Source organism: Macrobrachium rosenbergii, chromosome 2, assembly GCF_040412425.1.
Source record: "Macrobrachium rosenbergii isolate ZJJX-2024 chromosome 2, ASM4041242v1, whole genome shotgun sequence".
Taxonomy (NCBI): Eukaryota; Metazoa; Arthropoda; class Malacostraca; order Decapoda; family Palaemonidae; genus Macrobrachium; species Macrobrachium rosenbergii.
The window spans coordinates 29,018,348-29,043,183 of NC_089742.1; the positions used below are offsets into that span (position 1 = coordinate 29,018,348).

Genomic DNA, 24,836 nt, shown 5'->3' on the forward strand with positions numbered 1-24,836 from the left:
ATCATTACAGAACACCATTAGATTATGATTCCCTTAAGTTAACACTCTTGGCTTTCAAAATCAACCAATTTCTATTCGTTTTGTAAAATGCTGAATTTTGGTTCGAGTAGACAATCAGCTTAATTCAATAAAAAATTCACAGAACTTACGGTCATCGAAGTCAACCAACAATTCAGTTGCAGCTTAATCGTACAAAAAGTGTCACAGAACTTACGGTCATCGAAGTCAACCAGCAATTCAATTTCATCTAATCCTACAAAAAGTGTCACAGAACTTATGGTCATCGAAGTCAACCATCAATTCAGTTTCAGCATAATCGTACAAAAAGTGTCACAGAACTTACGGTCATCGAAGTCAACCAGCAATTCAGTTTCAGCTTAATTCAGCAAAAAGTATCACAGAACTTATGGTCATCGAAGTCAACCATCAATTCAATTTTAGCTTAATCGTACAAAAAGTGTCACGATCAGCAATTTAAAACTACTCCCGCTGAAGTACCTCAGCGACCCATCTATCAATCCTTTTCAAAGCAGAGATGAGACGGTTCGTAATTATTCCCAGGTGAAGGATTTTGCATAAATAACGCATTATGCGAGGGGCTGGTCGCAGGGGTTACCAAGGTTGCCGCAAAGGGCAGCAGGTGGTACTGAATGGGAAAATGTAAAACATATATTAGATGCATTTGCTCGATACCCGCCTCGTACGAATCCCTGGAATGAGAGCTATGAAGTAACCTTTAAGTCCTGCTTGTTAGAAGTCCTGAGTCACCAAGTCCTTTTTTAGTTAAGTCCTGCTTACTGGAAGTCCTGAGTCACTAAGTCCTTATTTAGTTAAGTCCTGCTTGCTGGAAGTCCTGAGTCACTAAGTCCTTATTTAGTTAAGTCCTGTCCTCTAGACGTCCTGAGTAACTCAAGTCCTTATTTATTAAGTCCACCTTGCTAGAAGCCAATTAGTAAGGTCCTTATTTAGTTAAGTCCCGTTTAATCCTGCTAATTTTGTTCTAAAGGATGTTGAAAAGAGTCATCAAGTCCTTGTAAGTTCTGCTTTGAGAAGTCCTGAGTCACTAAGTCCTTGGGAGTTGTCCTTTTTGAGTCACTAAGTCCTTTTTGTCTAATATGAGGACACTCAAGTCCTTATGACTAGAGGTGTCCCCCAGTTCGAGCCATCCGGTTTGAATCTGCTAATTTTGTTCTTGGACACTCTGTCTTGTGTTCTCTTCTCTTGAGTCTTAGAATTTGGGAGTCTTCCTCCTTTTTTTTTTTGTCCTATGAGGACTGTCTCTTCCTCTGATCTTTGGAGCCTCCTCTCTAAGCCGATATCAGTCTTCCTTTCTTCCTCCTCCTCCTCCTTCCCCTCCTTCTTCCGTATCATCTAACCCTCCTCCTCTGCTGCTGCTACTTCTTCTTCTTCCTCCTCCTCCTCCTCCTCCTCCTCCTCCTTCCTTTCCCCCTCATCTCGTCGATGGCTCACCTCATATCAGGAAGGGAGTCAGGTACAAAAAGAAAAAGAAAAGAAAAAGACAAAGTCAACTGCTGCAAAGCCTTCTTGTTCATGAGGAAGGTGGTCCTTTGTTCTCCGGTTGGTCTAATAAGGAGTTTTTCCTCTTCTTCTCTCTCTTTCTTTTTCCTTTCTTTTTTCTGATGGGTTGTGCGTCTGTGTGTGCGTGTGTGTGACATGTGGGATAAGGTAAAGATTTTAGGCTAATGTCAGGAGAGAATTAATGGCTAAGTTAAAGCTATGGTATCTCTGTATATATTCTGTAAGTTTTTCAAATATATGTATATGTAAATATATATATACATACATACACACACAACACATATATATACACATATTATATATATATATATATATATATATATATATATATATATATATATATATATATATATATAATATATAAAGTCTCTCTTTGTACAAACTTGCTGCATCATACTTCATTACAGACGTATTACTATTTCCACTTATCTCTTCTTCAAATCTCTTTACTTCTCTAATTATCATCGGTGCCGTACTTCCTTCGCCCCCCCTTTTTTTTGCTTTGTCATAGCAACCTCCGCATTGCAACGCATTGCAGTCAACTCTGGTTAAAGTGGCCTTGGGACAAAGAGCATTTTTTTGCGTTCGGTTTATTCTACACAGCGCGCAGCTTGATAGAGACTGAGTTGGTTCGAATTTGTTATATTATGCGGTACGTTCTCTCTCTCTCTCTCTCTCTCTCTCTGATGCAAAACTCTCACTCCTCACTCTCTCTCTCTCTCTCTCTCTCTCTGGCTCGATTTATTATGCGATGAATCTGCTTAAGAGTTTTCTGCTCTCTAATCCCTTACATGTGTTCTCCTCCTCACCCTTACCCTTTTCCACTTTATGCCCTTCTTTCTCTCAATACTTGTACCCTCTCTCTCTCTCTCTCTCTCTCTCCTCTCTCTCTCTCTCTGTGTTTCCTGCTTCTCTGCCCTTCTTCCTCTCAACCATTCCACCCTCTGTCTCTCCACCTCTCTCTGTCTGTGTCTGTGTGTCTCTCTCTGTCTGTCCCTGCCTCTCTGCCCTTCTTTCTCGCAACACTTTCACCCTCTTTCTCTGTCTCTCTGTCTCTCTTTCTGTCTCTCTGCCCTTCTTTCTCTCGACACTTTCACTTTCTATCTGTGTCTGTGTCTCTCTGCCCTTCTTTCTCTCAACACTTTCACTTTCTCTCCGTGTCTCTCTCTGTCTCTTCTCCCTTTTCTCTGTTTCACTCTCTGTCTCTGTCTTTCTCTTTCTCTCTGTCTGTCTCTATTACTCTGCCCTCTGTCTCGCACTCTGTGTGTCTCTCTGTCTGTCTGTCTCTCTGTCTCCGAAATCACCTTCCCTGTAAGGGTCGGGAATAAACTTAAAGTGGGAGGGTTGACAAAACTTTCCCCCATCGTGATATCCGGCGATACGGCAGCACCGTTCCGTACGAGCGTTTATGCGCGATCAGCCTTCTCCCTCTGATCGAGTACTCGATCAATCAGTGCACTCATGTTTTAGGGTTTGCGTTGTATTTTTGACTTTCGTGTTTTGATTTTTATTGATTTTTACTCTGTACCGAGTCCTAGTTGGCCTACTGTTCGACGGATTCAGTAATTCTTCTGGATGGGTCTTGGTCATTACAAATGTTGACCTTATGCTTAAACGGTCATTGCAGGTTTTGTTTTTCTAACCCTTTACAGTCATATGAAAAATCAAATTTGATCATTTCTGGCTATCTATCTCGCCCAAATTTAACTTGAAGCATATTTTTGGTAATAATCTCTAGTATTTTTACTTTTTAATTTTAGGATCTGTAGCTGAAACTGCATAATGATATTATTGAGGATATTTTCTGAATTTTCAAGAACTATATTTGAATTCAGCTTTCTGACAAGCTTAGCTGTTTAACAAATAATTTTATGCACTGAGTGATTACCCCTTGCCTTGCTGTTTATAAAGTAATTTGTTTCAGTAAAAAATTTTTTAATACGTTTTGCTGTGTGTGAAATTATTGTTTTTGCCAGAATAAATTCTACAGAACAAAGAAACTGAAGCAGATAAAGCCATTTAAATGAAATCGAACACTTTGAGATAAATGGAAGATAGACTTTCCACCCCCCCCCAAAAAAAAACAAGGAAATAATGCGCCGAAGTTTCTTCGTCGCAGTCGGGTTTTCTGTACATCGTATACAATCAAGGCCATCGCAAATAGATCTATCTTTCGATGGCCTCGGTATAATGCGGTATGAGCCGCGACCCATGAAACTTTAACCTACGGTCCGGTGGTGGCCTATCCTATATCGTTGCCAGAAGCACGAGTATGGCTAACTGTAGCCTTAAATAAAATAAAAACTACTGAGGGTAGGGGGCTGCAGTTTGGTATGTTTGATGACTGGAGGGTGGATGATCAACATACCACTTGCAGCAGCCCTAGTCTCGAAGCAAGATCTGAGGGAGGACAGAAAAAGTGCGGACAGAAAAGTGCGGACAGAAATAGTGCGGACAGAATGAAGTGCAGACGGACAGACGAAGCATTCTCAATAGTTTTTTATTACAGAAAACTAAAAAGGTTTTGGTTGGCTTTTCTTCAAGGAAAGGTCTACATCTGGTCTCAGATATCACCGAGAGAAAGCACGAGGGTGGGGAGGGGGATGGGATGGAGTGGTGAGGGAGAGAGGGGATAGGAAGAAAGGGGGGGAGGAGGTTAGGTGGGCTGGGGGTCATTGGGAAGGAGTCTAAGTCGAGTATACCGCGATATTTGTAGACTAAACATAATAAAACTGGGAGGCGTTCTCTTCCAATATTTTTCCTTCTCCGGCAGCAATGATGCAAAATTCAGCTACTGTTGCTTGTTCATGTCCTGAAATACCTTTCTGTCGTACGTCTGCCCTTTGCATATTTGAAGGGAAAGAAATCTCTTCATTTAAAATCACGAAGTTTTATTGATTCAGGTGGAATATGTTTTTTTATTGCCTTTGAATGACAGGATGGGTTGAGATCTTATTCAAGTTTTCGTATCTTGGAAAATATGCAATTGGTTAATGTATCGTTTGTTATCTAGAACCTGAATCAGTGTCGAAATACTGAAAGCTGTTCTTGAACGAACCTTTACGGAAGTATTGAAATAATTTCACGCAGTTCTACAAGGGAAACTACTGGTTAATATTTACTTTTGTACAGTGGAGTTCAGGAGATGTTTCTCATTAATTTTCTTCAACAACAACTACAACACTGTTCCTGCTGATGCTGTTATTAATCTTATTAATAACAATGACTGTCAGGATACTGCAAAACTTCGAAAAGGAAAATTCATGAAAATGGGATAATTCATACCTTGGTAATTCCTTCCCCTGGGTCAGTCATTGCAGCTGTAACTGGTAGCATATCCTCATCTTTCTACCGAAATTCCAATCTTGCACATTGGACCGAAACTCCTCCGGATGACAAGCGAAAGAACAATAGGTCTAAGGCCTGTCAACACTTCCTGATTCTAAAGGAGATTCCAAAGAATACGGTCATGACAGGAATGTATTCCCATTTTACACCTGACACTTGGGCCCCAGAAATGTCAGCATTCCCTGACCTGTCTAAGAGAGCTCCAAGTATGCAGGAATTGCTTCGAATTCCACGTAGAACCATAAGTCCCGGAGGAGCTCTATGCAACAATGCTTCATTGACTTCAAAGGAGAAAAAAAAGAAAGAAAGAGAGAGAGAGAGAGAGAGAGAGAGAGAGAGAGAGAGAGAGAGAGAGAGAGAGAGAGACCAGGCCGGACGTCAGCCGAGTGACGCAAATGAAGTTAAATTTAGACGGACGCCTTGGGTAACAATTGCCTCATAAACCAGCTATTTATTTTTGTTTGACCTTTTGCCATTCAGGAGTCGGGCATTCCAGCTGAAATGGACTTCGATCTGCTACCTGGCATATGTGGGATTTGTTTTCCGAATGATTTGCGGATTCTCGTAGTGTCTCTCTTCTCCCTTCTCCCGATTTGCGAACTAAAAGTTGAATGATTGTGGGGGTTTCATTCGTCAGGGAATATTTCCTCTGGATGCAACACTCTCTTAACCCAAGAATGGCGGACTGGCCAACTCAGAGCCCTTATCTATCCTCGCTTTACTAAATAAAAAGGAGGAAACTGAAATAAATGCAGTCTGACCTCGAAGCAAGCGACAGATCGTCCCTGGAATGGACGAAATGTCGTAGGCATTTACACCGTCATGATCTACTCACTCAGGCGGAATTCGGTATCTAGTAGCACTAGTGACTGAACTAAAGGGAAACTGCGGTTGATGGTTAGTGGCTGGATTTATTTTCTAGGAATAAACCTCTTTACGTTCATTTTATTGATTACATTAATGCTTTTCTTCTGTGGGAAAAGTGCTGAATCTCAGGCCATACCGAAAACTTGGTCTTATTGCTTTGCTTTTGCAATTCTCTCTTTCTGAATTATCCTACGGGAGAACGATGGACGGTAATATAACTGTGTACGTACTAATGAAGAAGAGTTAGTACCTACCGATAAAATGCAAAGGCCCCCATACCTCTTGATAAAGATGACATGACATAGACGACATGACAAAGATGACATGACTTCACACCTTTAAAACAGGGGAATAGGGGTCAGCTTTGGACATGCTCGTATAAGGGGGTGACTTCTTGCCTGCCTATAGAATGAGCGTGATTTTATTCCCGTTCATAAATATTGGGTGACCTCATACCTGCAGACAAAACGAGCTTCACTTTGTGATTATGAAAAGTGATAAATTTGTCCCAAAGAAAATAGGGGGGCGACATTGTACGTGCTTATGAAAGGGGCCGACGTCTTTCAACTTCATTAAAGGGGATAGTTTCGTACTTTCTGACAAAATGGGGTTGGGGTGACTTTCCAATGCAATATGAATTATCGAGGCTACACGCTCGTACCGTTTGACAAACTTGACCACTCGCTCACCTCCTGACAGAGGAATACGACTTCTCTCTAGCACCGCTGCCAGAGCGAGGAACATCATTTGTCCACTTATCGCAAGAGGCCAACAACATCAAATCCTCGCACGCATTAGAGAATCGGCGATATGCAGAGGCACGTCCGCGATACTTCCCCGCATATGAACTGGTGCGCATCTCGCGCGGTGATTGCGCGCTCGATTCCGGGCGCTATTCACTTGTTCTGAGGCGAGGGGACGGGGATGCATGCGCTTGGGATCTGAATAATAATAATAATAATAATAATAATAATAATAATAATAATAATAATAATACGTGGGTTTGGTGGTTCTTTGCTTCCGCAGTATACTGATGAAATTTCTTTAATATTTTCTGACTAGATTACGGCATTCTGTAACCTGAAGATCGTGGCGACAAAGAAATAACATAAATACTGATGAGAGAGAGAGAGAGAGAGAGAGAGAGAGAGAGAGAGAGAGAGAGAGAGAGAGAGAGAGAGAGAGTATGAATTCGTTAGTGCTAAGCAGAAAGTCTTAGTAATACTTGTGAAAACTGGTTCATTAGCTCAAATCTTTTGTGAGAAAAAAATTATATAACACCTGCCTCAGTGGGCAGTGAATGTAATTTTAGCACATAACAAGAGTTGTTATAGAACTAAATCCTAAAGTATTGATTATGGTAAAGCGAAACTTCCATTAGACACGTAGGTTTCGGAGAGCATTTCCACAAACGTATGATATTAGAGGCTCTCCATTGGTATTTTTCATTCCCATCCAAACGGCCAAGTGTTTGGTACTGGCGACTGGGACGACAGCAAGATCTAAACGGGGGTTGAGTTTGATTAATGAGGCGTGTCTGAGTTCCGTCGACATGAGAGAGAGAGAGAGAGAGAGAGAGAGAGAGAGAGAGAGAGAGGTGGTCTGAAAGGGCCTCTGAGTTTCACTGGCTTGATCAAGAGGTACTGAACTGGGGCTTTGGGTCTGATGGCGTGGGCTACTACAGAGCCTGAACGAAGAGGCAGTCTTGAAGTGACGTTAGCATGAAGACATGAACGAATTCTTGGCGCTCATTAACGAAAGTTACCTTGAATGACTATAGATACAGGTCTAGGTTCTACCGTCTGAAGTGTTATCTTCTGAACACAGCCTGAGTCTGAGTTCTGCCGTGTCAGTTATTGACTTCTGACCAGAACCTACTGGGTTTCACTGGCTTCAGAGAAAGGGTTCTGATTGGGAGATCGATTTCTCAATGACGTGGGCTAGAGGGTTCGAAAGAGGGGCTGCTTTATTTCACTGATGTGAGCAAATTTCGGTCTGAGCTGGGTCCTCCTGAGTTTAGCTGACGCGTTCAGTTTTGCCTCAACAGTGGGCTGTGTTTATGAGGAAATCCTTCATTGTGTCTAGACACAGAGAGAGAGAGAGAGAGAGTTCTCATTTTATGAGGAATATATCTCATACCAGTTACCGTTCGTAAACTCCTCATCTATGTACTGAAGTGGCATTTGATTTTGTTTATTTAATCATTCGTTATTCACGTTTTTAGATTTTACTACTTAGGCACAGGTGGAACCTTTGAGAACAAACGTATGTTTTGACCCTCTTAACAGCCATGTACAAGTAAAAAACACGCCGGAGTTTCATCGGCGCAATCGAGTTTTCTGTACAGTCGCTACAGTGTATAATCAAGGCCACCGAAAATAGATCTATCTTTCGGTGGTCTCGGTATAATGAAACTTTAACCACGGCCCGGTGGTGGCCTATCCTATATCGTTGCCAGAAGCACGATTATGGCTAACTTTAACCTTAAATAAAATAAAAACTGCTGAGGCTAGAGGGCTGCAATTTGGCATATTTGATGACGGGGGCGGGGGTGCGGGTGGATGATCAACATACCAATTTGCAGCCCTCTAGTCTTGGTAGATTTTAAGATCTGAGGACGGACAGAAAAAGTGAGGACAGAAAAAGTGCGGACAGAATAAAGTGCGGACGGACAGACAAAGCCGGCATAATAGTTTTCTTTTACAGGAAACGAAAAAGGAGGATTGAATTGCCTAAAAGTGGTTTCGAATCTTGGCCCTAGACCGATATTTATCAAAGGTCCGTTATTATAGAACTACTACCGACGTTCTCACCACAAAAAAAAAAAAAATATGGCAAAACAAAGACGAAAACACACAGAATCTTAGAAAGCAATTATCCTCGTTGTGATCTCACAATAGCCTCTTTTCAGTCGAGGCCGAGATCTACGCAACTCCACTTTCCTTGTCGTAATCCTTTTGCCCCCCGGCCATATCACGTTCCAGCACCCTTAATCTTTCTCCCCCTGCCCCGATTCTTACTCCGATTCCCGCCCCCCCCACCCCCCGCTTCCTCTACCCAATTTTCCCTAAGCCCGTGAACCAAAAATTCGAGGCTCTCTCTCTCTCTCTCTCTCTCTCTCTCTCTCTCTCTCTCTCTCTCTCTCTCTCTCTCTCTCTGTGTTTTTATTTTCTCATAGCTAAAACTGTTAGCATTTATTATAATTATCCCCTCTTAGTCTCGCCTTCTCTCTCTCTCTCTCTCTCATAGCTAACACTAAGAGCATTAGTTATTGTAAGCTCTCTTACTCTATCACCCTTTGACTTTCTCTCTCTCTCTCTCTCTCTCAACAATAACAACCATCCCCATCACTTTCTAATATCCATTACTCTCTCTCTCTCTCTCTCTCTCTCTCTCTCTCTCTCTTTGTACTACAACTGCTACTAGAGCCATTTCACTCTAATATGCCGAATCCTCTCTCTCTCTCCCTCCGCCTTCACCTCTCTAACCTGTTCCCCTCTCTCTCTCTCTCTCTCTCTCTCTCTCTCTCTCTCTCTCTCTCTCTCTCTCTCTCTTTGTACTACAACTGCTACTAGAGCCATTTCACTCTAATATGCCGAATCCTCTCTCTCCTCTCCCTCCGCCCACCTTCTAACTCTCTCTCTCTCTCTGTTCGCCCTCTCTCTCTCTCTCTCTCTCTCTCTCTCTCTCTCTCTCTCCTACAACATGTACTACTAGAACTATCTCATTCTAATCTGCCTAAGCCTCTATCTCTCTCTCTCTCTCTCTCTCTCTCTCTCAGCTCCACCGGTCCTAATTTCCTCCCACTCATTTTGGCAGGTGGCCAAAATTTGACGTCAGCCCTCGGCTTTGGCGTCATCCGCAGGAGGGGTTTTACGTTAGAATGGATTTTTTTTTTATTTTTTTTTTATTTTTGGTTGGATGCTGTCTCTTGCTCTGATGAGACTCCTTGTACCCTTCTTATTCCAGCCCACAACCCCCCTCCCCCCCTCATAAAAGAAAGGAGAGGGAAAGGATATTCAAATCAATATATTGCCTTCTATTTATGAATATATATATATAAATATAAATATACATACATATATATATATAATGTATACACATACACATATATTTATATATACTATATATATGTATGCATATATTTATGTACTTATATATACAAATATATATACATATAAAGATATACTATATATATATATATATATATATATATATATATATATATATATATATATATATATATATATATATATATATACATATATATATCACCATGAAAAGAGAAGTAAACACAACAGAGGAACAAAGGAACTACGGATCGTAATTCGTCCCAACAGTTTCGTCCTACATCAGTCTTCTTAGAGGTAACTTTATTGACTAATCAGTTGAGGAAAAAACTACATTTTTCCTTAAGCTGTTTCAATCAATCAAGTTCCCCGGAAGAGGCCTGATAGAAGGCGAAGTTGCTGGGACCAATTAGCTCTGTATTTCCTCTCTTCCGCTGTTGTGTCTCGTTTCTTGTTCCTCCTTCGTTTTCATTGTGGAGTGCATCGATATATATATATATATATATATATATATATATATATATATATATATATATATAAATATATATATACACACATTCACCGTTAGTCTTGTGATAGTTGACTGTGGACTAAGTCAGCAAACCTGTACGTTGCATATGAAGTTTGTAATACTTTTCTTCTTCTTCTTCTTCTTCTTCTTCTTCTTCTTTCTTCTTCTTCTTCTTCTTCTTCTTCTTCTTCTTACCATTATTATTATTATTATTATTATTATTATTATTATTATTATTATTATTATTATTATTATTATTATTGAAAGTGATCCCCATTCACATAGAAAATGCCTACATGGGCCATTGACTTGAAATTCAAGCTTCTAAAGCTTATGGTGTTTGTTTGAAAGAAATTACAGAAGGTAACAGAAAATATCGAAAGAAGAGATGAGTTATTAGAAGACAAAGGCAGGTAAACAAATTAATCAGGAAATAAACGAAAATGTTAATAGATAATTAAAAGTATACCAGGAGAATTGTTTTGGGGTAGCAATGCATTGCGCGATAAAGAATTTGACACTAGAAGGTAGAAAAGTAAGTATATCTTAGTTTTACCAGACCACTGAGCTGATTAACAGCTCTCTAAGGTAGGGAAAGTTAAGTTTTCCAATCGACGATAACAAAATTGTATGCTGCTACCTTACAACAGGTAACAGGAATGATGAAGACTCCCCCAAAAACGTAAATGTTAGAAGCAAATCGAATTTAAGGCCGTGAGAAACTGCATTTAACCCAGAAAGCGTATGAAATTATTATTATTATTATTATTATTATTATTATTATTATTATTATTATTATTATTATTATTATTATTATTATTATTATCGTTGACCAATGACTGCTTCTGTTCCCTTTTGTCTTAGAGGTAAATTTAATTTATACATGCAGAATTGTATATATATATATGTATACATATACACACACACACACATATATATATATATATATATATATATATATATATATATATATTGTATATATATATGTATATGTATATATATAATATATATATATATATATATATATATATATATATATATATATATATACATATATATATATATATATATATATATATATATATATATATATATATATATATATATATATATATATATATATATATATATATATATATATATATATATATATATAAATAACTGCTGTGCATTTAACCCAGAGTATGAAAAAGATTACAGCCACATTCCACAGAACAGAGTAGGAAAGGGAGAACGGGCGAGGGCATAATTGGACAGAATGAAAGAGAATATACAAATATATATGCATATGCGTTCATGTATATATAAACAATCATGCATGTATAAATCCCGATGCTTTTAAAAGGAGCTATGAATAAATTTAATTTACCTATAAGACAGAAAAGACAACACAAGCAATCACGGGTTAATAATAATAATAATAATAATAATAATAATAATAATAATAATAATAATAATAATAATAATAATAATAATAATAATAATTTCATTATGATTAACATTAACCAAGATTATAATATTAACATTAACGTTGCCGAGAGCAAAAATAACAGTAATTGTAATAATAATAATAGTAATAATTCTTGAAGTATATATTTACAAATGGATTACAGTAAGAATAGAGATTTTTATTTCTCAAAGAACGATTGCGAATTAGGCTAATTTCCGTGGTTACGAAAATCACAAATGAGAACGTACCTACGTCTGGTCAGTTCTTGGATGGGTGACCACCTGAAGGGAGTGGAAGAGGGTCCATCAGCCTCATCCCAAAATCAGCGTTCACTGTAAAGACACAAAAGAGGAAGGATGAATGTTTACCGAAACTTGCAACAGACTTTGGGTTTCGGATCTCAAGTTAAGGCGTTTTTAGTTTTCCGCACTTTTTCTGTCCGCCCTCAGATCTTAAAAACTACAGAGGTTAGAGGTATGAAAATTGGTATGTTGATCATCCACCCTCCAATCATCAAACATACCAAGTTGCAGACCTCTAGCCTCAGTAGTTCTTATTTTATATTTTAAGGTTAAAGTTAGCCATAATCGTGCTTCTGGGAAAGATACAAGACAGGTTAAAGTTTCATCAGCCGCGGCTCATACAGCATAATACCGAGACCACCGAAAGACAGATCTATTTTCGTTGGCCTTTGATTATACGCTGTAGCGGCTGTACAGAAAACACGATTGCGCCGAAGAAACTTTGACGCATTTTTTACTTGTTTTTTTCTGAAGTTAATTTTTTTATCTATTTCCAAAATGGCTAATCAGTGGGGCCATTCGCCCCCTACGGAACATCTAAGCAAGGAAATTGACATCGCGAGATACACCTATTATCGGGGATGATACCTCCTTCCTCCTGCGTACAAAGAGGCGTTCATTCCATTGAAAGCTGGAGGACTGCCACCCTTACGAGCAGCTGTAGGGAGCAGCCGCGCGCGAGAGCATGACAATGCTAAGCGGCCGAACGGCCGTTAAGTCGGTGATTATGAACGCGAATATGAGCCACGAGAAGCCTAGGGGAGCGCTGCCCCCCCCCCCGCCCCATCGCCTTCCCCTTCCCCAGCTTCTGGTAAGTCAAGAAAGCGTCAACCCACCGGCACGGAGATCGTCGGAGATCGGCTTGGGACTCAGCCGAAATCTGAGCCATAAATTCGCTTCGGTGACATATTTTTTTTTTTTTTTTACTCCTCGGGTCGTTCCCACCGGGGAGAGAGATCGCAGATGATTGATCAAGATTATGGCGACGGAATCATCCCTCTCAGCCCTCCGGGGAGGAAGGATTTATGGGAATTTCCCCTTGTTTCTTTATCCCCTCTTCCCATATTTTCTTTCCTCTCCTCCTCCTCCTCCTCCTCCTCCTCCTCCTCCTCCTCTTCTTCTTCTTCTTCTTCTTCTTCCAGAAGTTGAGAGACGAATCGCGAAGATCACGGAATTTGCTCGTTAATTTCCTTCCTCCGTTTTCAGAGACGAGGGATTATCTGTAGCCTGGGCGAGACTGGATAGGGGTCATTGAATTTCAGTTAGGCTGGGAAGGTCATTGGTTAAGTGTTTGGGTGGTCCGCGAAAAGGACTGAATTTTGATGCCATGGGAGTTGTGAAAGATGCAGGAAAGTGCGTAACGTACGCAGACAGAACTAATAACTAATATGATAGAGATATTCTGGTAATGATCTATTGCTATCAAAATTTTTCGTTCTCAAAAGGTGTGCAGAGATATAAGAAACAAGTTGCAATGGTTATTAAGAGCTACGTGAAAACAAGCGAATAGATGAACACATATGGAAAATAATGTATATGAACGGATGAATAAACGTATAAACAAACACGAATGATAACGAAAAACCAATAAAAAAAAACACAAAGTCAGAGAAGCAGCTTATCAAGATTTTTGTAAGGGTGGTATAGTGGCTATCATTTGTATAACGTTTTCGTACATTTATCGTCAATAAACAGAAAGGTTAATAAACAGAGTTAATATGAAAACATTACACAAATAACAAAACAAATTAAACACATTCTTACGCAGACAAACCTGCGAACACAGACGCACAAAGATAAATCCCGGATTAAACAGACAATAAAAAAAAGGACAATTTTAAGTGACATTGTCTTCAAACAACTCGCTGCATGAATTACACACCTGTGTTGGTTCTGGAGGGTGGAAAGTGTTTGGGGGGGGGTGTTGAAGGAAGGGAGGAGGGTGTAAGGGAAAGGGGAGGGGGAGCCTTGACTCGAAGAAGGAACTCGAGTGATTTTTACTTTTTCTTTTCTCTTTCTTTTTTTTATTGTCTTTTTCTTTCTTGCTCAAGTGGGTGGATAATATCGTGATGTTCTCGCCCAGAAGAGGTTCTCTCTCTCTCTCTCTCTCTCTCTACTCCAATTATTTCTTTTATTCTCACCAGAGAAGAAGAAGAAGAAGAAGAAGAAGAAGAAGAAGAAGAAGAAGAAGAAGAAGACTTTCTTCAAGATGGTCATTCTGTTTTGATCCCAGAAAGAGGCCTTAATTTATTCTTTCTTCGAGCAATTGTTTTGTGTTTTTCTTTATATTTTCGTTTCCTGTTTTTTTTATTTTCTGTCGTCCGGGTTTATATAAATTCTGTATCTTTTGTTTGTAAATATTCCGTTTGTAAGTATCTTGTTTGTAAATCCCATGTTTGTAAATATCCCGTTTGTAAGTACCTTGTTTGTAAATTCTCTGTTTGTAAATCTCTTTTGTTTTTTAAGTCTCCTGTTTGTTTGAATCTACTCCCCCCCCCCTTGCAAGTTTGATAAAGGAACGTAGCCTCATTTATTTCTGCAAAAAAAAAGGAGAAGAAGCTTAAGTTACTCATTTATCCCTTGCTTCTCATTTCTCTGAGATCTCCCTTGCATGCACATAAAGGAGTCTACTCCCCCTTTGCGAGTTTGAAAACACAACGTAGCCTCATTTAGCCTCATAATTCTGCAGAAAAAATTGAGATGAAGAAGCAGCCTAAGAACTCGCTCAGTTATGCTGTGCTAATGAGTTGACTTAATGCCGGATCTGAAATAACTGCTCCCAAGTTTGGTTTTATGCGATTTGCTTCTTATTGTATTTTATGTCCTCCCCTAAAAAACGGATTTTTCTTTTCCAGTCGCTCTCTCTCTCTCTCTCTCTCTCTCTCTCTCTCTCTCTCTCTCTCTCTCTCTCTCTCTCTCTCTCTCTCTCTCTTTTCTTTTTTCTGTCTGTCTCTCGCCTTGTTTGGTTAGGGCTTCTCGGTCGCTACTGTTTATTACATCGGAGGAGGGATCTGGCTGCTAGGAGTGGGGTGGGATTTGGGGGGAGAGATTTTCCAGCCTAAAGAGGAAGAAAGGATGAAGCAAATCCCCTTCGTTTTGGGGGGTGGGGCCAGCAAACTTTAAACTTGTCTCCTCTCTCTCTCTCTCTCTCTCTCTCTCTCTCTCTCTCTCTCTCTCACACACACACACACACAGACAAACACACACTCTATTTCTCTCTCACACACACACGCCCACTCTCTCCCTCTTTCTCTCTCTAGCTCTCTCTCTGTCTCTGTCTCTGTCTCTCTCTCTCTCTCTCTCTCTGTTGCTAAGTAAAACTTCCCATTCGATTTAAATAATTTCAAAAACCCTTAATATACCGATTAGGTGACATCTCAGCTCACTCAGTTTGAATTAATGTGACTGAATATATTCTCATTCAACTGTATTGAACAACATTAACTCCTGTGTATAAACGATTTGACTTGAATGCCTCTTTTTCATTTTGTTTCATCGCAGGGGCGTTTTTGTTCCCTTACTTGATAATGTTGGCTGTGGAAGGAATTCCTATCTTCTACCTCGAACTTGCAGTTGGGCAGCGTCTAAGGAAAGGGGCCATCGGCGTCTGGAACCAGGTAGGAACCATCTCTAGTCAAGATGTTTTGGGTACAGTTAAGTAACTTGGGAGCAAATCAACATAACACACTTACCTCTCTCTATATTCATAGATATCGTTTGATATGGTATTCACTATACATTGGGAATAACTTATACCTAAAGCGAATTATTATTGATAGGTGCATCTGCCCAGGGCAGAATTAAAACCTTGGCCTTTGGTTAAAAAACAACGATATACAAAGTAAACACATCTCTCTTTACATTCACAAATATCGTTTAATATCAGATTCACTATACATTGGGAATAACTTATACCTGAGGGGATTGATAATTAACTGGTGCACCTGCCCAGGCCAGGATTCAAACGTGGGCCCTTGGTTTGGGTACAATGATAAACAATCGACTTTGATCACTCGGCTATCAAGGGTATTTGTGGCTCAATATCCGTGAATATAAAAAGCCTTATGATAACCTTACGAGTTATCTGAAAGAATCTGGTTATTTTAATGAGATATGATATTAGTATATTTAATAAAGATTTTAGTCATACTTATTCTTATACTAAGTATACATTTTGAATATAGAAGTTTAATATATACTTATTTTTTGTTGGTTCTCTCTAATATCATTCTTCATTTTTTACGTTCATATTTTAACACTGAATTTTACTAGCATATCATCATTCACCTATTCATTATCAATCATATCATTAATTTATATATCTCGCCTCCATTACGGCGCTGAATAATCCTGATGGGTTCCGGCGCTTGGTCTTCAAGACCTAAAATCTCGTAACCAATCAGTCAACACCTTCTCTGCTTTCCAGGTGTCTCCTTACTGTGGTGGCATCGGAGTGGCATCAGCCTTCGTGTCCTTCAATGTGGCACTCTACTATAACACCATCATCGCCTGGTGTCTCTATTACCTAGCGGGAGTGAGTCTGACCCCCCAAACCGTTGTCTTGTTTCTCATTCTTTGTGTAGCTGTGACCGAGCTCACTTGTGTCTCTCTGTCTCTATTTCGCAGTGTTCCTTTCACCTTGACGTGGCATCTTCTTCCCCGGATATCAGTCTGCAAAACCCCATCCACTTCTCAATAACTCTCGACATTTTAAATTGTTTTTTTTCATGATTCAGTTTTTTTAGTAGTTTTCTCGTATCCAGAGCATCAAGATTTGACTGTTGAACTTGAGAAGTTTAAAAAAAAAATTAATAATCTAGACGATGGCAAAACCCACAATTTCCAGTAAATATTAGCGTTTTAATTTACATTGGGTTTTGTGCCTGTTTTTTGGGGATTTTTTTTTTTCATCGTTGCTAAGTCTTAGGGACTCGCTTCAGAGCTAAAAACATTCTCAGAAAAAGAAAAATTATTTGCTAGGACAGGGAGCAATGTTTTCCATGTGTTATTCAGGTGTTCCCTAGTGTTTAATGAAGGCAGGGGTATTAGCAGGAATATTAGGTCAGGTAGCATTGCCGTGTGAAACCCATGACGGCTGAAAAAAGCTGAGCCTTCGAAAACAAATTTAATTTAAATGCTGCAGGAAGCGAATGACTTCAAAGACAGTATCCTCATGTTGAAAGTATTTATGTTTACCACTGCCATAATTACCATCCCAATTTGTATTACAGTTTCATAGCTATTATTGCTCTCAGCCACGAGTAGAGTTGGACAAATTAAGTTTCCTTTGCAAATCAGATCAAGAGAATTTAATTTTCGTTTAATGTCTTTTCACTGACGAAATTGACTGAGATTCTACTTACTCCTAGCTATAAAGATTTTCATTTAAATTCTTCAAAGACTTTTTAAATAATCTTCTGTTTCTTAAGCTCAAATATGACTTCGAGTCTGTTCCTGGTTTCTTGTATGTTTCATGTTCTGCTAGAATATTATTAATAGCCAAAGTAATAAACCTAATTTCAGTTTCCAAATCTTCATATATTTACCTTTGGTCATAAATATCTTATGTATAAAATATCCATAAATATATTTTTTTTACAGCTGCAGTACAAAATGAATCAAGATTTCTGTCTTGAGTAGGTCTATATGAGTACTATTCTTCAAGTGACTAGGATGAAAATAGTTATTTATATCTGGAAACATAATATCCACCTAAGGTTATATTACAGCTTTACCAGTAGCCAAAGCGCTGCTTTCCCCACAGATGTCTTAAGAATTACAAATGAAACCAATCTTTATACAAATGCAGGAGTCATAGATTGTATCTTTTGCAATAAATATCCCTGTTCGTACCATAGCAATAAGGACAAAAAATAATCTAAGAAGCAGAATAGACAATTAGAGAAGTTCTTTGCTCCTCCTTGTAACAGCCAATCTTATTGGTCAACAGCATACCGTCGAAATCACGTGACTGGTCGCTGCCAACGCTACGAGATTGTGAAGGTTTATATAACGAAAAGTTGAAATTAATCTCGCATTCCTTTTTTATTTTTTTTTTACCATATCTATTGAATTTCGGCTTCTCTTAGCAGGCATGCCATGGCTATTTTGTCTCACCAAAAATATTACTCTGTGCACATTCTTACATTCTTTTTCCTCTCCCTGTAAAATTCTGTACTACAGTAGGAGTGCTACCACACTGGATCTGGAATGTCCTTAGGGCGCCTCTGAGTACTGGAGAAGCGTGTGTGTGCGTGTGTATCTTGAGGCGATGCTAGGCATTTGATAACGGCTTCTTTGGATGCTTCTGGTTGAATTTGAAGACACTGCTCGAGGATGCTAAGGTCATGACCCTTTGGGGATGGCTGCTACGGATGTGTATGGCATTTTGGGGAGGGCTGCAAAGGTTCTGACCTTAAGGGAGGGGGTTGACCTCTAAGACCACGACTATTTGGGGAAGACTGCTGACTCTATGACCTATTTTGTACACTTTAGGGGAAGACTGTCAAAGGGGGACGATCTTTTGGGAAAGACTGCTAATTCTAAGACCTTCTTGCCAAGACTTACTATTAGGCCTATAGGCCTATGGCCTTTTGGAATAGTCTGCTAAGACTAAAAACTTCTGAAGAAGACTGCTAAAACTTATGACTTCTTGGGGACGATTACGAAAGCTATGACCTTTTGGAACTGTTGAAACTACGATCTATTCAAGAAGACTGACAAGCTTCTGATCTTTTTGGAAAGACTGGATTAGTCCAGATCACTGGAACGGTTTAATACTTAACGCTAGCTGACGTCAACCTTTTGAGGACGCTGGAACCTTCAAAATCGATGGAATGACTCAATACCGAAGGCCCTCAAGATTATCTCCTGGAATTCTTCCAGAAATTCTTCTTTCCAGTCCTCAAATGAATCATGACCCTAGCATCCTCTCGGTTGCTTGGAAATGGTGCAGTCGCTACACATTGTAATTGGTCCTAGTCCCAAAATGACCTTCCCCCCCATTTTTTTGTAGAGAAAAGTAATTAGTTTCTGATTTATTTCGATAACCTCATCTCAGACCCCTATCCTGCATAGCCAGTGTTATTTTGTCAGTGACTTCACAGATCCTTTGGTATAGATAACCTGACCATATCCTTGAAACCTTATTCTTATGCCCATATGTATTCTTAGCTAGAGGTACGAATCCCTTCACAAAATGTTAGATCTCAACTCCTGTATTTTACCTTCTTGTCTGTGATAGTTGTTGTCTAAAGTGTTTTTCTCAATTTTCATTTACAAACATCGCCTCATATGTGACGTGATTACCGTCTGGTGTTATGTGAAGACTTTTGCTTCTTTATTTACACGTGTCCCTTTTTATCGTCCATTCTTTATTCCCGTTTATGTGTGTGTAATTGTCATCCGGAGACCCTCTGTTTCCGCATTATTTTCATTGTGATGTGCTTCGTTCTGTGCATATTAATCTTCTCTCTCTCTCTCTCTCTCTCTCTCTCTCTCTCTCTCTTTCATCTCTCTCTCTCTCTCTTTTCATTTTCCTTTCTTTATCTTTGTTCTTACGTTACCTAATGTTGCCGTTTTTGCTCTCTCGTTAGCCATCTTCCTTTCTGTATCTATTTCCGTGTCAGATTTATACTTCACATTTCTTCTTTTACAGCATCCTTTCGTTGTTCTTCATTTGTTTCTGTCTTATGCACACAATTGTTTACATCTCCTCTCCCTCCTTTTGTTTGTTTTCGAAGTTCAGTCCATAAATAGGTTCAGTTTTTGTCAATTACCTTTGGTTTTGCTTACGTCTCGTAGCATTATCCTCTACGTGTCAAATGTCTGTTTCAGTTTCGTCCATTTTATAAATTTCTTTTTCTTTCCCAGATTTTTCTTTTCCTTCAGTGTTTGTCTGGATTCTCAGTTTTCTCATTCTCGTTTGGCATATTTAGAATGCATCAGTTCCTGCATTTATTTCTATCTCTTTATATCGTGTTCTTTACAAAATTTTAATTGTACAATACGATTCACTGTTAAAAATACTAATTATTCGCAATTTTTCATTCTATACTCTATGCTATTTATGATTTCGTTTCCTATACAAGCCAAAAATATAGGATTACTCTAATCACTTACCACTAGAATTGTCATTGGTAAATGTTGTTATGATTCTATCAGCTTAAATGTCATTGAAATTCCGTCCTTTCTTTCATTTCGAATTGTTAAAGCATATTTCCTGTGTTTATCACCTGTTTGTCCAAGAATCTAGTGACTTTTTTTTTTTACCTAAATCCATTTTTTTTTTTACATAAATTCCCCCTTTTTTTTTTTTTTTTTTAAAATCCTGTTTTTTTTACGTAAATTCCCCTTTTTTTACCTAAATCCTTCTGGTTTCTCTCAGATTTCATCAAAATTACTTTCCTTCCTTCCAAATTATTGCAGCATTTTTCCTGTGTTTGTCATCTGTCTGTACAAGAATCTAGTGACTTTGTTTTACACAAATCCTTTTTTTTAACCTAAATCCTTTTGAATTTACCTAAATCCTTTTGATTTTACCTAAATCTTTCGATTTTCCTCAGATTTCATCAAAATTACTTTCTTGCCTTCCAAATTATTGCGGCATTTTCCCCGTGTTTATCATCTGTTTGTCCAAGAATCTAGTGACTTTTTCTTTTACCTAAATCTTTTTTTTTTTTTTACAAAAATATTATTTTTACTTAAATTCTTCGATTTCCCTCAGATTTCATCAAAATTACTTTCCTTCCTTCCAAATTATTGCAGCATTTTTCCTGTGTTTGTCATCTGTCTGTACAAGAATCTAGTGACTTTGTTTTACACAAATCCTTTTTTTTAACCTAAATCCTTTTGAATTTACCTAAATCCTTTTGATTTTACCTAAATCCTTCGATTTTCCTCAGATTTCATCAAAATTACTTTCTTGCCTTCCAAATTATTGCGGCATTTTCCCCGTGTTTATCATCTGTTTGTCCAAGAATCTAAAGCCTATCTTCACCTTGTACAATCCAACATCCTAAATCCTCCAGTTTCCTTCAGATTTGACCAATGTCTCTGACACACCGCCCGCGTGAGGTACTCACCAATGCACCGCCTTTCAGGAACGGGAGTACCCACGGATATCTGAATATACCCTCCCACCCTTTTTTTTTTTGGTTTCCTCCGCTCTTGAATTAGAGTAAATCATTTAGGCTCTAGATTGGCTAAATCACAGAGCTTTTTAGCGCCACTCTCATCACCAGTATTTGCGGTTATATACCATCTTTTTAAGTGCACCAGTTCTCCCTACGTTTGTCTTTTGTTTTTGGAATGATGATATTTTGACTTTTTTTTTTTTTGTTTCTCTGCCATTGACAAGCAATGGTACTTTCTGTTCTTAGTTTTGCATGCGATGAGGAAAGGTTTGTTTGTGGGTACGTATAGGTATACAGTCATATTTTCGTATGTGCAATACATTATATATACTGTATATATATGTATGTACATATATATGTATATATATGTATGTATATATATATATATATATATAGTATATATATATATATATATATATATATATATATATATATATATATATATTTATATATATATAATATTTTATTTGTTTTATATATATATATATATATATATATATATATATATATATATGTATATGCATACATATATATACATACATACAATGCACGTATGAACGTATGTAAGTGTATGCATACGCAAACACATTTTCTGTACTATCATTATTTTCTTAAGCATCACCATTTGTCCTTGAGCAAGATTAAGAAATAGTGTACTGTGTTTTCAATTGAAAATTAAATAGTACCTTTATCAGTAAATTGTGTATATAATGTGATCTTACAACTGTGATTGGTTGTCATTGTGTATATATAAGAAATTCGACCAACAAGAAACACACAGACAAAAAAGAAATACGTTTTGAAATCATGTTGTCCTGATTTCAAAGGAGGGTTGCAAATGGATGAGACTTGTTATTCGATAAATCTGTCAGTTTTTATTATTATTATTATTATTATTATTATTATTATTATTATTATTATTATTATTATTATTATTAAGATCGACATTATTATTATTATTATTATTATTATTATTATTATTATTATTATTATTATTATTATTATTATTATCATTATTATTATTATTATTATTATTATTACCTCACTTCAAGACTGAACCCAAACTTTGAAAGTAAATAACCGATTTTGCAATTTGTCTCATCTACATGCGTGAATGAGTGAATTTCCATTATTATTATTATTATTATTATTATTATTATTATTATTATTATTATTATTATTATTATTATTATTATTATTATTATTATTATTATTAAAGTAATTTTGGTGATTTCTTTATAATTAAGTTTGCACAGATCCAAAATGTCTCTTTGAAAACCAGAAAATTTATGATTTAACTCTTTTCCTTTTTTGAAAAGCGTCAAAATACATTTTTAACAACATAAAAAAAGCTAATGACTAACGTATAAACAAAACCAGAGGATATGTCCTTTATATATTAGTAAGGTAAGTACATTCAAGAAAAAATTCTCACCATTGTTGTATAAACAATTTCTAGTTTTCAATTACAAACAAATTAAGGAAAAACAATCTTTACCTCATGATTATCATTTAAACACATACTATAGAGGTTTAAAGCTTTCATCTACTAATCTGTCAGGAAAATATAAGACAATTTCACAGAATTAATTTCTTTACCAACGAATCTGTTCAGAGAAAATAAAACAACTTCCTAAAACGATTGTTTAACAAAAGCTAAAATGAGATTAGAAAGCTACCTCCGATTTTATTTATTTTTTAATAAGATGGGTTCTAAAGGGAGCACTCTACTTTTCAAAGGCAATAAAAAAAGGTACTTGATCACTACAAGAAATAACGAAAAATAAACCTGTATATACAAACAATTTTTTACACACTCAAAGAAATTGCGCAAACATATATGTTTACATACATCATGTTCACATAACTACTTGCGCCAACTGTCATTTATTTGTGCTTTGTATGTATATACTTATACACACCAATTTCATCATATACCTTTAGATACTTAATAGGAAAACTGAAAGTACCACAGGGCACTTATTTTACACTTACCCTGTAGGTCCTCGAATAACACTCTTGCTTCACTTTAACTTTACTCCTGACAGAGTTTCCGAAGCCCTCTGCCCTGGGCCTTTTGTCCGGTGGAGTATTTCGGCAATGGCTCCTATAGAGAAGTCAAGGAGTGTGAGGTAAGTACCTTCGGAATGAACGGTTGTTTTGAGTGGTTGTTTTGAGTGGTTAACGAGGGTACTACAGTAAATACCCTACGTCTTAAGGTTTAATAATCATGAGTCCTATCATCGCTGGATAGTTTTATTTTTATATATTCATTTTTATTATTAGATCATAAACGAGGAGTTGTTTTGAGAGGCTGATAAATGTCACAGAATCCTAATCTAAGTCAGTATTATATTCCTAAGAGGCATCGTAAGATCTAACAAGTATAATTTCCATCATTGTTAGATAGTCGTATTTCTTCATAAATTAATTTTTTACAATTATAAAATATTTTTTACAATTTTCATCATCGTTAGATAGTTGTACTTTTTTTATAAATTAATTGTTTACAATTATAAAATCCTTGTACAATTTCATTATCTTACTTAAATGATAGGGTATTATAGCTGTGGTTTCTTTTGTTCAAAATAACTGGCCGTTAGCTATTTCATAGCTGGATTTTTTTGAGGTAGAATTCTAAGTGGTGGGGACACTAATTTTTTGCCAGATTTGTCTGCAAGATAACTTTAAATGAATGAAATCAAATATCCTAAGACAATGAAACAGTACTTTCATAACAAGTAGCCATCAATAGATTTTGTCAAATGTAAGAAATTCCCGAACACACAGACGTACATTTTCTCTATCTCACTGATATCAACAAACTCCTAAAATCAAGCCGAGAAAAAAAATAAAACATTCAGAATTAGCTATGGTGCATCACTATATTGTGACCAGAAATAATGAGTAAAAAGCCACAGTAATATAAATGAGAGACTGTATTTCTCCAAAATACAGAAGAGATTAAATAAAAGGAACCTTCGACCTCTTGCACAAAGCTCCCTTTTTTTTAACATCTTTTGCATTTTGGAAAAATACAGTCTCTCATTTACAGTATTGTGGGTTTTCACTCATTCAGAATTAGAAAACTCTAAACGTCTCCTGACGAAAGGTTCCTCGTCTTTCTCCCGCAGAGGAGCAGTCCGACAGAGTACTTCTGGTACAGAGAGACCCTCGAGATTTCGTCGGACATCAACCATCCGGAGAAATTCAACTGGAAAATCGCCATATGTCTGCTCATGGCTTGGTTTCTCACCTATCTGTGCATGGCCAAGGGCATAGCATCCTCAGGGAAGGTGAGTCTTGGTAACCTTCGAAGAAGACCTACTCTCTGGAAAGGTCATGAGTTCTTTTGCTACTACTACTACTACTAAGCACAATAACACTACTATTGCTACTCCTACTAGGGCTATTGTTTATGTTCTCAATCTGTTGCTACATCGGCTACTTGAAACAGCTCTCAGGCATGTCATGTACTCGTCAACTGAAATTTACAAATCATCAAAAAAAGTGACAATGATATTGACTTGAATTCTTTTCTATATGATTACATTTGTTCGTCCATACTGCTACTGCTACTAGTAGCTAATACTACTATTACTACTACAACTACTA

At 37.5% G+C, this 24,836-nt stretch overlaps 1 pseudogene; it reads left to right on the top strand.

Annotated features, from left to right (window-relative positions):
- Positions 1–24,836, top strand: part of LOC136844440 (sodium-dependent neutral amino acid transporter B(0)AT3-like) — a 118,430-nt pseudogene that overhangs the window by 57,884 nt on the left and 35,710 nt on the right.